The sequence below is a fragment of the Hyla sarda genome, chromosome 5 (assembly GCF_029499605.1).
Source record: "Hyla sarda isolate aHylSar1 chromosome 5, aHylSar1.hap1, whole genome shotgun sequence".
Lineage (NCBI taxonomy): Eukaryota > Metazoa > Chordata > Amphibia > Anura > Hylidae > Hyla > Hyla sarda.
Window position 1 is genome coordinate 377,466,697 of NC_079193.1, and position 18,087 is coordinate 377,484,783.

Genomic DNA, 18,087 nt, shown 5'->3' on the forward strand with positions numbered 1-18,087 from the left:
GTCTTTATATAGCAGTATTATATGCACACTGTATAATGGTATTATTTAGTCTCTATATAGCAGTATTATATGCACATTGTACGATGGTATTATTTAGTCTCTATATAGCAGTATTATATGCACACTGTACGATGGTATTATTTAGTTTCTATATAGCAGTATTATATGCACACTGTACAATGGTATTATTTAGTTTCTATATAGCAGTATTATATGCACACTGTATGATGGTATTATTTAGTCTCTATATAGCAGTATTACATGCACACTGTATGATGGTATTATTTAGTCTCTATATAGCAGTATTATATGCACACTGTATGATGGTATTATTTAGTCTTTATATAGCAGTATTATATGCACACTGTATGATGGTATTATTTAGTCTCTATATAGCAGTATTATATGCACACTGTACAATGGTATTATTTAGTCTCTATATAGCACTATTATATGCACACTGCATGATGGTATTATTTAGTCTTTATATAGCAGTATTATATGCACACTGTATGAGGGTATTATTTAGTTTCTATATAGCAGTATTATATGCACACTTTATGATGGTATTATTTAGTCTCTATATAGCACTATTATATGCACACTGTATGATGGTATTATTTAGTCTCTATATAGCAGCATTATATGCACACTGTACAATGGTATTATTTCGTCTCTATATAGCATTATTATATGCACACTGTATGATGGTATTATTTAGTCTTTATATAGCAGTATTATATGCACACTGTATGAGGGTATTATTTAGTTTCTATATAGCAGTATTATATGCACACTTTATGATGGTATTATTTAGTCTCTATATAGCACTATTATATGCACACTGTATGATGGTATTATTTAGTCTCTATATAGCAGCATTATATGCACACTGTACAATGGTATTATTTAGTCTCTATATAGCACTATTATATACACACTCTATGATTGTATTATTCAATCTCTATATAGCAGTATTATATGCACACTGTATGATGGTATTATTTAGTCTTTATATAGCAGTATTATATGCACACTGTATGATGGTATTATTTAGTTTCTATATAGCAGTATTATATGCACACTTTATGATGGTATTAGTTAGTCTCTATATAGCAGTATTATATGCACACTGCATGATGGTATTATTTAGTCTCTATATAGCATTATTATAGTATTATTTTTCCATATAACATGGGCTTGGTATTGTTAAGTAATTATTTAGTACTATTTCTTGGGCTCTGTATTATGGTATTATATAGTCTCTGTATAGTAGTATAGGGGCAACATATTGTAATATTATTTAGTCTCTGTATAGCAGTATTACTTGAGCACTATATAGTAATTTTATTTAGTCCCTTTATATTAGTTTTACACACTGCTCAAAAACATAAAGGGGACACTAAGATAACGCATCCTAGATCTGAATGAACTAATCGTATGAAATACTTTCCTCTTTACATAGTTGAATGCGCTGACAACAAAATCATCACATTATCAATGGAAATCAAATGTATTAACCCCTGGAGGTCTGGATATGGAGTCACTCAAAATCACAGTGGAAAACCCCACTACAGGCTGATCCAACTTTATGTAATGTCCTTAAAACAAGTCACAATGAGGCTCAGTAGTGTGTGCGGCCTCCACGTGCCCGTATGACCTCCCTACAACGCCTGGGCATGCTCCTGATGAGGTGGAGGATGGTCTCCTGAGGGATGTCCTCCCAGACCTGGACTAAAGCATCCGCCAACTCCTGGACAGTCTGTGGTAGATGGAGTGAGACGTCCCAGATGTGCTCAACCGGATTCAGGGGAACGGGCGGCCAGTCCATAGCATCAATGCCTTCCTCTTGTAGGAACTGCTGACACACTCCAGCCACATGAGGTCTAGCATTGTCTTGTATTAGGAGGAACCCAGGGCCAACCGCACAAGCATATGGTCTCACAAGGGGTCTGAGGATCTCATCTCGGTACCTAATGGCAGTCAGGCTACCTCTGGCAAGCACATGGAGGGCTGTGCGCCCCCCCCCAAAGAAATGCCACCCCACACTATTACTGACCCACCGCCAAACTGGTAATGCTGGAAGAAGTTGCAGGCAGCAGAATGTTCTCCACGGCGTCCCTCTAGACTCTGTCACGTCTGTCACATGTGCTCAGTGTGAACCTGCTTTCATCTGTGAAGAGCACTGGGCGCCAGTGGTTAATTTGCCAATCTTGGTGTTCTCTGGCAAATGCCAAATGTCCTGCACGGTGTTGGGCTGTAAGCACAACCCCCACCTGTGGATGTCGGGCCCTCATACCACCCGCATGGAGTCTGTTTCTGACTGTTTGAGTGGACACATGCACATTTGTGGCCTGCTGGAGGTCATTTTGCAGGGCTCTGGCAGTGCTCCTCCTGCTACTCCTTGCACAAAGGCGGAGGTAGCGGTCATGCTGCTGGGTTGTTGCCCTCCTACTGCCTCCTCCACGTCTCCTGATGTACTGGCCTGTCTCCTGGTAGCGCCTCCATGCTCTGGACACTACACTGACAGACATAGCAAACCTTCTTGCCACAGCTCGCACTGATGTGACATCCTGGATGAGCTGCACTACTGTCTCATGCTACCACTAGAGTGAAAGCACCGCCAGCATTCAAAAGGGACCAAAACATCAGCCAGGAAGCATAGGAACTGAGAAGTGGTCTGTGGTCACCACCTGCAGAACCACTCCTTTATTGGTGGTGTCTTGCTAATTGCCTATAATTTCCACCTGTTGTCTGTTCCATGTGAAATTGATTGTCAATCAGTGTTCTTCCTGAGTGGACAGTGGGATCTCACACAAGTGTCAGTGACTTGGAGTTACATTGTGTTGTATAAGTGTTCACTTTATTTTTTTGAGCAGTGGATGAACATTGTATGATGGTATTGTTTTGCAATAATACATGGGCTTTGCATTGTGGTATTATTTATTATATATTTTGCAATATTACTTGGGCTCTGTGTTGTGGTATTATGTAGCCTCTATTTAGCAGTGTTATATGGGTACTGTATTGTGGAATAATTTAGTGTCTGCATGGAAGAGGGGCAATGTATTTTGGCATTTTTTTGTCTATGTATAACAGTATTTTCTTGCCACTATATTGTGGTATTATTTAGTCCCTCTTTGTCACTGTATTGTGGTATTTTTTTACCCTGTTTATAGCAGTACTTTATCTGGCCACTGTATTGTGTTATTAGAACATCTGTATAGCAGTATTATTTGGACATTGTACTTTGGTATTATTTAGCCTTCGTATTGCAGTATTTTCTGGGCACTGCATTGTGGTATTTTTAGTCTCTGTAATGCAGTTCTATTTGAGCACTATTTTGTGGCATTATTTAGTTCATGTAAAGCAGTGTTATTTGGGTACTTATTGTGTTATTTAGCCATTTCATAACGGTATTTTCTGATCACTGTATTGCGGTATTTTTATTCTCTGTATAGCAGTATTATTTGAGCACTGCTTTGCAGTATCTTTATTGTCTGTATTTATTCTCAGTATTATTTGAGCACTGTTTTGTGGTATTTTTATTGTCTGTATTTATTCTCAGTATTATTTGAGCACTGTTTTGTGGCATTATTAAGTTTATGTATGGCAGTATTATTTTTGTATTTAGTGTAATTTAGCGATAGCATAGCGGTATTTTCTTGGCGCTGTATTGTGGTATTATCTAACTGGAGTCACGTCTTCATGGATCTGTTTGGTGCCTTTGCTGCAGGTTCCATAAAATAATACCTGAAAATATGAGAACACACTGCGCTGTTTTATCTGGTAAAATGGCAGAAACCGTAATTGAAACCCAATATACTCCATTAAAATCTATGGGGTTCGTTGGGCGCTATTTGTCCCCACTGGGCAAAGGATTCGCTTATTTGTGTGTTTTATTATATATTGCAATTTTACAACAGCTGGAGGCACTCTGCTTTTTGAAACACTGCCATAGGGCCTGCCTTGGATGAATATTAAAGGCGTACTCCGCCCCTTAAAATCTTATATCTCGGCTGCGGCACCCCAGACATTCAGTGCACGGAGCGAACTTCGATGACTGGCGATGCAGTGCGGAGGCTCGTGACGCCACAGCCATACCCCCTCAATGCAAATCTGTGGGAGGGTCGTCACAACCCCTCCCATAGACTTGCATTAAGGGGGCGTGACCGTGACTTAGCAAGTGGGGCGCGGATGTGAGATCACAAGCTTCCGAAGCTGAACCTGACCCTCTTAACGAACGCCGGGTGCACCACGGAAATCACAGGGGTCCCAAGCGGCGGGACCCACGCGATCAGACATCTTATCCCCTATCCTTTAGATCAGTGGTCTCCATCCTGCAGAACTCCAGATGTTGCAAAACTACAACTCCCAGCATGCCCGGACAGCCGTTGGCTGTCCGAGCATGCTGGGAGTTGTAGTTTTGCAACATCTGGAGGTCCGCAGGTTGAAGACCACTGCTTTAGATAGAGGATAAGATGTCTAGGGACGGAGTATCCCTTTAAAGGGGGACTCTGGTGGAAAACTTTTTTTTTTTTTTAATCAACTGGTGCCAGAAAGTTAAACAGATTTGTAAATCACTACTTTTAAAGAATCTTAATCCTTCCAGCACTTATTAGCTGCTGAATACTACAGAGGAAATTATTTTCTTTTTTGAGCACAGTGCTCTCTGCTGACATCTCTGTCCATTTTAGGAACTGTCCAGAGCACCATATGTTTTCTATGGGGATTTTCTCCTACTCTGGACAGTTCTTAAAATGGACAGAGATGTCAGCAGAGAGCATCAGGGTCATGATGTCAGCAGAGAGCTCTGTGTTCAAAAAAGAAAATCATTTCCTATGTAGTATTCAGCAGCTAATAAATACTGGAAGGATTAAGCTTTTTTAATAGAAGTAATTTACAAATCTGTTTATAACTTTCTGGCACCAGTTGATTAAAAAAAAAAACTGAATAAAAAATAAATAAAAAATTTCACCGGAGTACGGTACTCCGACGAAAACCTTTTTTCTTTTAAATCAACTGGTGGCAGAAAGTTAAGCATATTTGTAAATTACTTCTATTAAAAATCTTAATCCTTCCTGTACTTATTAGCTGCTGAATACTACAGAGGAAATTCTTTTCTTTTTGGAATGCTCTCTGAAGACATCACGACCACAGTTCTCTCAGCTGACGTTATTAAAATAATAATAACGCTTTATTTATTGTTGTCCTTAGTGGGATTTGAACCCAAGTCCCCAGCACTGCAAGGCAGCAGTGCTAACCACTGAGCCACCATGCTACCCTTAGCATAAATCTGCTATGCACGGTTGCTAAAATGGACAGAGATGTCAGCAGAGAGAACTGTGCTCGTGATGTCATCAGTGTTCCAAAAAGAAAGGAATTTCCTCTGTAGCATTAAGCAGCTAATAAGTACTGGAAGGATTAAGATTTTTTTATAGAAGTAATTTACAAATATGTTTAACTTTCTGCCACCAGTTGATTTAAAAGAAAAAAGGTTTTCCCCGGAGTACCCCTTTAAGAAGAGCCACTTGTCCAGCATCCATTGCTGAGCGTTCCGTCAATGACCTCTACAAGGTGTTGAAGGTCGCCGCGGACTTGCTCAGCTTTTACATTTTACATAACTTCACAGATTTATGCAGCGAGGGACCAAATACCCAAATGCAGTTTGCATCATGATGAAACACAGACTCGATTTCCTCTAATGCATTCCGCTTTTTTATTTATGGTTTTTGCAAAGGAAAAATACAAAGTATCAGAATATCATTATTATCACTCTATGAGAGATGAAATGACAAGAGCACATACAGTAATAGGCCTAATGGATGTAAATAGGGCCTATTACGTTAAGCCATATATTACTCAACAGAGACAAAAAAAATTAAAGTGTAGAGAGAACATTCTAGTCATATAAACCTTATAGTCATTTAAAGTTGAAAATAGACTTTTAACTAAGAATGTGCTGACATAAGAGAACTGTGGAGTAAACTGAACACAACGAAAGGGGAAAAGAATAAAAACTACAAAAAACGAGAAAAGTTAATATAAGGTAATGGGAAAGTACGGGATGGAAGGTTTTAACTACTGCTAATAATGCAAAGCCCCTTGTTGGTACTTTTGTATATTATCCTGCAATTAAATAGCTTGAGCAGTCCGCCATCTACTGCACACTTCAACAAACTGAGCAGTGACTAAAGCTGGGAAAGGAGGAGTTTTGTGATATGTGCTCATGGCCATATTGGATTCTTCAGTTCCTGCAGAGCAAGTAGAGATTAAGGACAGAGAGGGATAGCCTGTGTGGGGTCCTGGTTCAAAGAGTGCTGCAGAAGTTAAAGGGGTACTCCGCCCCTAGACATCATATCCCCCGGCCGCTGGGGACCCCCGGGATCTCGGCTGCAGCATCCACCTGTTGCGGCTTCCGGAAACACTGGAGGCTTCGGCTCCCGACCACGGTGACGTGAGATCGTGACGTCACGACTCCGCCCCCGTGTGACGTCACGCCCCGCCCCTCAATGCAAGTCAATGGGAGGGGGCGTCATGATCTCCCATCACCGCGGTCGTGAGGCGTTAGGATGAGAGCCTCCAGCGCTGCCGGAAGCCGCAACAGGTGGGTGCTGCAGCCGAGATCCCGGGGGTCCCCGTCTAGGGGCGGAGTACTCTTTAATAGGAATCTGCAAGCAGATTGAACAAGAGCCAGTGCAGGTAGCAGGAAAGCCTCTGTGAGCAGTGAAGATAATTTAAAGCTAGACTGACCTGCTTTATCACCTGTGTAAGGGTAAGCCTAAAACCTTCTTCTCTGTCCCACAACTCACATATAGATTTAAAGACCTTGAGATCCATTTGCAGATATACCGACAGATTCAGCCTACTGCAAGTAACACTGTGGAGAAAAACTTTGTACATCCATTAACTGAACCAGCTGAAGGTACCCAATGGCTGCTATGGCTAGGGTTGTGGTGAGCCGCAGGTGTGCTTGCGGGTGGGTGAGACCTATTTACACTTTGCATTTGTCTGATTTTGTGCTATATTTTTTTCCCCTCAGAGGAGCAGGACTATATAGACCAAAAGACCCATTATCACTTGGGGCCCTCCTAGCTTCTGTGAGGAACCCTACAAATCTTTGATTGTCAGTTATACAGAAGTGAAAATTCCTTCTATTAAAAAATCTTAACCCTTCCAGTGCTTCTCAAGTGATGTATACTACAGAGGATATTGAGTAGTTGAGGGGGGGGACTGATGTCCTCTTGGCACAATCTGTGCGTCTTCTACCATTGTACCAGCACATGGGAGTTTAGGATTGACTTGTGGAGCCCTCGGGCTTCATGGCCTACAGAGCTGGGGAACCACAAGTACAAGCAACACTGCAGGTGCTTTCCCAGCTTCTACAGTTTGTATGGTAAAACAATTACTTATTATTATTACTGCTATTATCATCATTACTACTACAATCTTAATTGTCACTGCTACCACTATTATTATTGCTACTACTATTACCATTAAAATTACTACTCCTACTACTATTACCATTATTATTACTACTACTATTACCATTATTATTACTACTACAATCATAATTGTCACTGCCACCACTACTATTATTACTACTACTATTACCATTATTATTACTACTACAATCATAATTGTCACTGCCACCACTACTATTATTACTACTACTATTACCATTATTATTACTACTACTATTACCATTATTATTACTACTACTATTACCATTATTATTACTACTACAATCATAATTGTCACTGCCACCACTACTATTATTACTACTACTATTACCATTATTATTACTACTACTACTACTACTACTACTATTACTATTATGATTACTACTCCTACTACTATTACTATTACCATTATTATTACTACTACAATCATAATTGTCACTGCCATCACTACTATTATTACTACTACTATTACCATTATAATTACTACTCCTACTACTCTTACTACTACTATTACTACTAATACTACTACTACTATTACTACTAATACTACTACTACTATTACTACTAATACTACTACTACTATTACCATTACAATTACTACTCCTACTACTGTTACTACTACTATTACTACTACTATTATTACTACTTCTACTATTAAAGGGTACCTCTCATCAAATAAACTTTTGATATATTTTAGATTAATGAATGTTGAATAACTTTCCAATAGCATGTTAAGGAAAAATATGCTTCTTTCTATTGTATTTTTCCCAATCAGTCCTGTCAGCAAGCATTTCTGACTCATGCTGGAGTCCTAAACACTCAGAGCTGCCAGCCTGCTTTGTTCACAGCCGAACAGGCTGTGAACAAAGCAGGCTGGCAGCTCTGAGTGTTCTCCTTTGTGAACAAAGCAGACTGGCAGCTCGTAGTGTTTAGGACTCCAGCATGAGTCTGAAATGCTTGCTGCCAGGACTGGTAGGGAGACCCCTAGTGGTCATTTCTTCAAAGTGGAAAATTAAATAGAAAGAAGCATATTTTTTTAATAACATGCAATTGTAAAGTTATTCTGCATACATTAATCTATAATATATCAAAAGTTTTTTTGATGAGAGGTACCCTTTAAGGAAAAACACAAAAAGGAAAAATAGCCAGTACAATACACGGGTATACAAATACAAAGTATACAAAAAGGCCATATGCCCAGCAGAGGTGAGGGGATTAAGCATGTTAGGGACCCATCCGACAAGAGGCCACCTCCGCGTTGTGGATGGGGGACTCGTTTTGATCAAATATTGCGCTAAGAGCCTCTATTTTTTTCACCAAGAGTGCTGCTGCAACCTTCCTTTTTGTATACTACTACTATTAACATTATTATTACTACTACAATCTTTCCTGACAATATCACCACTACTATTATTACTACTACTCCTCCTCCTACTCCTACTACTACTACTACTACTACTACTACTACTACTATTACCATTAATATTATTACTGCAATCATTACTACCACTACCACCACTACTACTCCTGCTCCGTTTACCATCATCATTACTACTACAATCATTATTGAAACTACCACCATTACTGTTATAACTACTACTACTACTACTACCATTTTTCCCATTGTTATTATTATTACTACTATTACTATTTTTGTTACTACTTCAATCATTCCTGCCACTACCAATGTTTTTACCACCACTACTGCTACAACCACTATTACTGCTACTTTTACACAACTTTTTCTATTACTACTCCTACTACTACTATTACTACTACTGTTTCTAACACCACTCCTACTATTAAAGGGGTAGTCCAGTGGTGAAAAACGTATCCCCTATCCTAAGGATAAGGGATAAGTTTGAGATCGCGGGGGGTCCGACCGCTGGGGCCCCCTGCGATCTCTCTGTACAGGGCCCTGGCTCTCCGGCCAGATAGCGGGTGTCGACCCCCGCATGAAGCGGCGGCCGACACACCCCCTCAATACATCACTATGGCAGAGCCGGAGATTGCCGAAGGCAGCACTTCGGCTCTGCCATAGAGTTGTATTGAAGGGGCGTGTCGGCCGCCGCTTCGTGCGGAGGTCGACACGCCCCCTTCCCGCGGGCTGTCGGGGCTCCGTACAGGAGATCGCAGGGGGCCCCAGCAGTCGGACCCCCCGATATCTGCAACTTATCCCCTATCGTTAAGATAGGGGATAAGTTGTTCACCACTGAGTCACCACTGGACTACTCCTTTAATACTACTTTTATCACCACCACTACTACTATTACAACAACAACCCTCACCACTAGTATTACTACTAAAACTACCACCATTACTATTTCTTACTACTACTTCCCTCACTAGTGCTTACTAATACTACTACCACCACCACCACCACCAAACATAGCTTACACATTCCAAGAACAGTGCCATACTTGTCCACAGGTTGTGTATGGTACTGCAGCTTAGTTCCATTGATGTTAAAGAAGAACTCTGGGAAAATAAAAATTACCTTTATATAGCTGCACATATTAAAGTTATATAACTTTGCAAGTGTCATCTTTGCTGAGCACATACCCTGTTTCTCTCAGCTTTTCCTCCGGGCAGGAAGTCCAGTAGATCTTATCACACATGATAACTAGCGTCTACTTGTAGAATACATGCCACACTCTTTTCTCCTCAGGTCAGAGAGCCTAGCTTCAGTGTGCTGTGTGTGATAGTCTCTGATTGGCTGAGGCACACACACCTTCCTCATCTATATTCACTGCTCACCCTTCTTATGGCAGCCCCTCCCTGCAGCTTACGCAGGAAACAAGCGCAGGGGCTCATGGGTTGTGTCAATTTTCAAAGGCTGTTTACGGGGGCTATTGGATTCCAAATCACCTGGGATGCATTATTTAAGTTATAATTTTTTATCACTTTTGGCTGAATATCTCCTTTACGGGAGTAGTGTAGCAGTTTTTTTTTTTATTATGCCATTGTGCCCGGCCTACAAAAAGTAAAAAAAATAATCTTTGACTCACATTCCTCCATTCATTATTCGCGCTTATATAGCTCTTTGGTCCTTCGGTCTTCTTCCTGCTTCCGTGTGCACGGATCGTCACGCTGCGATTAGCGTGTCACCAGCCACAGCGATTTTCTGCAGTGAGAAGGCGGGGCTGGGCAGCATGGAGAAGGCAGAGCTCAGGCTCCTTAGATGATACTGCACTCAGCCTATCATTGCAGCCGGCGATACGCTGATGGCAGTGTGATGATTCGTTCACACAGAAACAGGAAGAAGACCGGGACCGAAGGACCGAAGAGCTATATAGGCGCAACAGGGGATTGACAGAGGGTGAGTTAATGTTTGTTTTTCTACTTTTTGTAGCCTGGGCACAATGGCATAATAAAAAAAAATTGCTACACTGCTCCTTTAAAGGAAAATGGTCACCCGTTCACCCACACTAAACCCAATGCACGGGTCATAGTGCGGGGGAACAGGAGACCGATGCGGGGTCTCTGACTAATATACAAACCTGCAGTCTGGTGCCCGGTCCCTCTGAAGATTGGCTTCTTTCTGCGCTGAATTGCGCACAGGACGTTGTCCCGCCGTCTGGATTTAAATATTCATGGTCGCTAGTCATGTAGGCAACAGCAGTCACGTGACCAGCAGCCATGAATATTCAAATCCTGTCGGGGGGCTCGCCTTCAGTGTGCAATTCAGCGCAGAAAGAAGCCGATCTTCAGAGGAATTGGGACTGCAGGTATGTAGATTAGTCAGAGACCCCGCATCGGTCTTCTGTTCCCACGCACTATAAACCGGTGTATTGGGTTTAGTGTGGGTGAACGGGTGACCGTTTTCCTTTAATAAGACTCCAATAGTTGACATGATCTGTGCACAGTTGTGGCGCTGTTGTTACCCAATGCTGTTACCCAATTCCTTCAGAACAGTGCTCTCCCAGATGTGGCAAAACTACAACTCCCATCATGTTCAGCTGTCTGGGCATGATGGGGGTTGTAGTTTTGCAACGACTCGGGGGGCACAGTTTGGAGACCATTGGTTTAGAAGAAAAAGTAGAAAGATTGAGATTTGAACATTCTATTATAAAGGCGCATGCTGGTTCACATCCATCACCGTCTGGCTCTGCCATTAATTTCGCAAGAGACGCGGCACAAAATGATTATTCTTACTATAAGCCCGAGTCCTGCGAGTGAAGAAAAAGCTCTCAGTTGATTTGCAAATTCTATTTTTTTTTTCTTTTTCCAATTTTTGCTCAGACAATGGAAATGTTCCAGAGAAACTCGTCCTCTCCCGATAGTAACAATAGATGCTGAGAGATAACTGGAAGGAAGATCAATAAAGAAGAATGGCCGGGCGATCGATAAACCTCGCTTTAATTGTGACTGCTTATTCAATGGCTCTAAAATATATTATTAATGGAGAATTGCTTTAAAATTGCTCCGTTCGAGCGATGTCATTCAACCCCCCGATTCAATACGAGGACAACGAAATGTCAAGAGCGCTCTCAGTATAACACATCTGAAGTGCTCAGACCGGCCGAGAGAGAAGGCGCGCCTCTACATTCCGCATGCAGCTCTCGTACCGGGGATCTATATATAATGGACTCCTATACATCAAAAGGGTAAAGGAGCGGGGAACAAGGCATTGATACATTATTGTTACTAAGAACTGGTAAAACCGGGGGAGCACGTGTCAACAGGCTCCCATATGGCCTGAATGTTCCCTTGTATCGGTATCTGCCGTACACACTGAATAGCCATTTTCCTGAAAAAAAACTGTGGTCAACCAGGTGTTTCCCATATGGAAATTAGATTTTTATTTATTTATTTATTTAGTTTTTTTTTTTTAAGAAAATGTGCACAAATAATGCACTGGGATGTGGACAATCGCAAGGACCTGACCTGCTCAGATGGGTCAAGATCTCCATAGAGAAACATGGCCTGGTCAGATGGATCCAGATCTCTATAGAGAAACATGTCCTGGTTAGATGGATCCAGATCTCTATGGAGAAACATGACCTGGTCAGATGGATCCAGATCTCTATAGAGAAACATGTCCTGGTTAGATGGATCCAGATCTCTTTGGAGAAACATGGCCTGGTTAGATGGATCCAGATCTCTGTGGAGAAACATGTCCTGGTCAGATGGGTCCAGATCTCTATAGAGAAACATGTCCTGGTCAGATGGATCCAGATCTCTATGGAGAAACATGACCTGGTCAGATGGATCCAGATCTCTGTGGAGAAACATGACCTGGTCAGATGGATCCAGATCTCTATAGAGACACATGTCCTGGTCAGATGGATCCAGATCTCTGTAGAGAAACATGACCTGGTCAGATGGATCCAGATCTCTATAATGAAACATGGCCTGGTCAGATGGATCCAGATCTCTATAGAGAAACATGTCCTGGTCAGATGGATCCAGATCTCTGTGGAGAAACATGACCTGGTCAGATGGATCCAGATCTCTATAGAGACACATGTCCTGGTCAGATGGATCCAGATCTCTGTAGAGAAACATGACCTGGTCAGAAGGATCCAGATCTCTATAGAGAAACATGTCCTGGTCAGATGGATCCAGATCTCTATAGAGAAACATGTCCTGGTCAGATGGATCCAGATCTCTATAGAGAAACATGACCTGGTCAGATGGATCCAGATCTCTATAGAGAAACATGTCCTGGTCAGATGGATCCAGATCTCTATAGAGAAACATGGCCTGGTCAGATGGATCCAGATCTCTATAGAGAAACATGACCTGGTCAGATGGATCCAGATCTCTATAGAGAAACATGGCCTGGTCAGATGGATCTAGATCTCTGTGGCACCACCCTGATGGGAGCGTTAGATTTAGGCATAAGCAGCATGAATGGATGAACCCTTCCAGTCAGGTATAAACAGTCCTGGCTGGTGGAGAAGTTGTGATGGTGTGGAAAATGTTTATTTTTATTTTTTTATTTTTTTTGCATACCCATGCTCCTTTGATACCTGTGAAAGGATATGTAGACTGTATAGCTTGCTTATGTAAGCATTGTGGTGACCAAGTGCATCCCTCCAAAGCAGCTTTTCCCTATGGCAGAAGTAGACTGTAGGCAGGACAATGCACCATCCACAAGGGGTGTACAGTCATAGATCGGCTCCAGGAACACGACAGCGAGTTTTTCTTGCTTCCTCGGCCTTCACAGTCCCCAGATCCTTTGCCTAAAGACATTTCTGGGACATGGTAGAATGGGCTGTGCAGATAATTTCATCATCTAGTGGAATCTGTGTCATGGGGTGCATGCTGCAGGCCAAAGGTCATCATAGAGACAGATGGGGGGCTTGATTAAAGGGGACATTAAAGGGGTATTCCGCCCCTAGGATTCTTATCCCCTATCCAAAGGATAGGGGATAAGATGTCTGATCATGGGGGTCCCGCCGCTGGGGACCCCCACAATCTAGGCTGTGGCACCCCAGACATCCGGTGCATGGAGCAAACTTTTCTCCATGCCAGATGACTGGCGATGCGGGGTGAAAGCTTGTGACGTCACGGACACGCCCCACACATGACATCATGACCACACCCCCTCAATGCAAGTCTATGGGAGGGGCCGTGACGCGACGAGCCTCCGGCGCTGCACCTGATGCTCTAAACGAACGCCGGGTGCAGCAGGGAGATCACCGGGGAAACTAACGGTGGGACCCCCACGATCAGACATATCATGCCCTATCCACCTTTTTAAGTTTGTATTGTAGGTTGACCGCACTCCGAATAATTGAAGTATATATATATATATATATATATATATATATATATATATATATATGTAATATGATGAAGTGAATCCCAAACATGTACAGTCAATACTTAAATACCGTCTGGTGGTGGAGGCAGATGCTGAGGAGGACGGAAAGTGCCTTTAATTTCCAACAGGGGGACACGATTATCATGGAAGCAGCTTATGTTTACCACTTGTGATCACTGTCTTTTAGTTAGGATGGAGAGATATTTATATCGTATATTCGCTGTTTATCAAAATTTGGCAAATGAGTTCACAACGTTTTCAGGTACTGTATGGCATTATCTGGGCACTTTATGGTGCTCTTTATGTGGACATTTTATCTGAGCATTGCGTAAAATTCTGTCACTATTTATCTGGTCATTGTATACAATTCTTTATATAATGTTTGAGATTCTGGCAGTATTTATCTGAGTATTGAATGTTCTGGTTCAATTTATCTAGACATTGTATAAAATCCTGAACATCGCGTGGCCCATATCTGGACAGCTGCGGCATTATCAATATGCACTGTTTCTGAGTGTATATTACACTATTAATGACTTGTAAAGTATTTTTAATAAGGGGGGAGAATTACATTGAGAACCGCCAAACTGGCATATGGAGTCTTGTAAGCCATGCAATGCACCATGGGAAACAAGAATATGCAAAGCAGCTTATTGGGGGGGGGGGGGGATTGGCTGGCTACTTAGTGGCTTTTAATGTGGAACTAGGGTCATAGTGTGTTCCCTCAAAGAGACTGCCAAGAGGAAAGGTTGAGAGGAGATTTTCATTTGTTCCATAGAGAATGCATACTAACACAGAGATCCCAGAGCTTCTGGGACAGAACTGGTGAAGTCAGCCTGTGGGAATCAACGCCTCATACAACTAGGTGTACAAAAAAAGGTATAAACACCAGGTATAAATGCTAGAGGCATGAGGGTATAACATACGTACCTTTCCCACCTCCAGTGCCGCGTCCATCTTTCTCACAGCATGCCCAGCAGCTTCCTTGGTCATCCTGACAATGGCCCTGCACTTTGAAGGGCCGCTTGTAAGTAAGTTAAGTGTGTAATGGCCATTCAGGAGGTTGGAGCTCTGGGCCAATCAGCAGAGGCTCTGGTTCTCATACCCCCGACAGCAGGACATTTAACCCTACCCTGTGTTTTCTCCTGTACCCGTGATAGAGGTTCTTCCCATGACTCTCGTTCCTTGTTCTCTGTGCTTGTATATCCTTACTGACCTCCAATCAAATGACCTTTGCCTGTTCCCTGACGTTGCCATTGTCTGCTGATTGTGTACCACGCTGCACTCTAGGTGCAACCCGTTGCCTGTCTTGACTGCCCATGTGTTGACAACCTGGTATGTCTGACTATTATGACACCCCTGCATGTAGTTCAGTTTAGGGAGTGTCAGTAAGTTGGAGGCCGCCACACCGGGATGATCGTCCAAGAAGGTTTGAGACATTGGTTTTGCACTGTGCTGTTCCTTACCCCGGACCTGACAGAGGGAATATTAAAATACTGTCCATATCCTGAAAGGGTTAAAATGGATAGGTCCTTAAAACCCCTTTATGGCGGTAATATATAATTTATGATTTCTGGTCTCAGATTATTGAGCTTTATTTACTGCACAGTTGTGTAGACTCCACTAATATTTGTAGAGGCAGTAAAGAGCGCGGGCGGATATTATAATGCGTGCAGAGAATTGGTTTTGTTTTTTCATTGGGACTTTGTTGATTTTATGAAGCATCAAAGTGGTTTCACCCTCCAGCTCACTCCAGAAATAATTCTGCTCAGGACGTGAAGCGTGCTCGCGGATGATATTACAGCGTGCAGAAGAAGCTGCAAGGAGATTCTAAAAGACGGATAGAGGTACATGTATTACAATGAGGTTACAATGAGGTTCATACGGACTTTCTATATTATGTTGTATTGGGTATGAAGAGGGGGAGCCTGAAGCCAATGGGCCCCAATGCAGATCTGCCCCAACCACCATATGTCATTCATATATTTGTGGGAATGCTGGGAGTTGTAGTTTTGCAACAGCTGGAGAGTTGCAGGGGTCTTTTTATGTGGCAGAGGGTCCTTGATCCCCCTCAAGCTTATATTTTACCTCTCAACCCTGTATAATTGTGCGCTTACCGTATTTTTCGCCATATAAGACGCACTTTTTCTTCCCCAAAACTGGGGGGAAAAAGTTGGTGCGTCTTATACGGCGAATACACCCCTATCGCGGTGGTCCCTGCGGCCATCAACGGCCGAGAACCCGTGGCTAATACAGGACATCACCGATCGCGGTGATGCCCTGTATTAACCCTTCAGACGCGGCGATCAAAGCTGACCGCCACATCTGAAGGGAAAGTGACACTAACCCGGCTGCTCAGTCGATCGTTCAGCGATTTCACCGCGGCGGTCCTGAACAGCCCGACTGAATAACCGGGTTAGTGCTTACAGGACACCGGGGGGGACCTTACCTGCCTCCTCGGTGTCTTCTCCGTTCAGGGATCCCCTGTATGGCCAGCGCTCTCCTTCCTCGTCATCACGTCGTCGCGTACGTGCGTCGGCGTGCGTAACGACGTGATGGCGGCGACGGAGAGCGAGGATACCCGGCCGGCAGCAGAGACGTTCCAGAGCGGCGGGGACGCGGCGACAGCGATGGAGCGACATCCAGGGCAGCGGTGACGGGTCCGGAGCGGCGGGGACACGTGAGTATTACCTCCTCCTGCAGTGGTCTTCAATCTGCGGACCTCCAGATGTCGCAAAACTACATCTCCCAGCATGCCCGGACAGCCAACGGCTGTCCGGGCATGCTGGGAGTTGTAGTTTTACAACATCTGGAGGTCCGCAGGTTGAAGACCACTATTGGGTTAAAAATCTTAATTTTTTTAGATTTTGCCCCTAAAAATTGGGTGCGTCTTATACGCCGGTGCGTCCTATTGGACGAAAAATACGGTATTTGTGTAACGCTTCACAGCCAGGTAAATTTGCCATTTAGAACTCTGGGAAAGATATGTGTAAACCTCTATTGGGCAGGGGGCAAGAAATACTTGTAATATGATATTTTCCACTAAGGGGTACTCCACCAGTAGACATCTTATACACTATCCAAAGGATAGAGGATAAGATATCTGATTGCAGGGGTCCGGCCGCTGGGACCCCCCTTCCCCCCTGCAAAAAGAAAAACAAAACAAAAAACAAGAATTTTTTTTATTTAAAAAAAATGCAGCAGTCAGGGGTTGGCTGGAAATCAATAGGGAAAGTCAAATGCCCAACCCACTTGGTGTTTTTTTTCTTTGGTGTTTTTTGCTCAGTTTTTAAAAAAAAATCGCAGTGTGCTGAGACTATGGTGTTTTATTTTGAGACTTCTATGAGAGGATAAAAACAAAAAAATAAAACATGAGTTTAAAATTTTAATATTATACAATTTTTGGGGCATTTTATGGAAGGGCTGAGACTTTGCATTAAAGGGGTACTTTGCTGCCCCAGTCTTCGGGACATTTTGTTCTGATCTCTTGGAGCGGGCGGCGGGGGACCTGACATCTTGGTCACGCCTCTTGTGACATCACGCCAATCCTCCTCAATGCAAGCCTATGGAAGGGGGCGTGGCTTTGACATCACGACCCCCGCAGCCCGCACCCAGCATTCTAAATGAACACTGAGTGCTGCACGGAGATTGTGGGGTCCAAGAGACAGGACCCAAGTGATCAGTCATCTTAGGATAGGGGATAAGATGTTTAGGGGTGGAGTACCCCTTTAATCTACTTTTCCACACAACCTTAAGGACCATGTTTTTTTTTTGTTTTTGCCCTTTCATTTTTTTCCTCATCACCTTCCAAAAATCATAACACTTTAGATTTTGCACCTACAGACTCATATG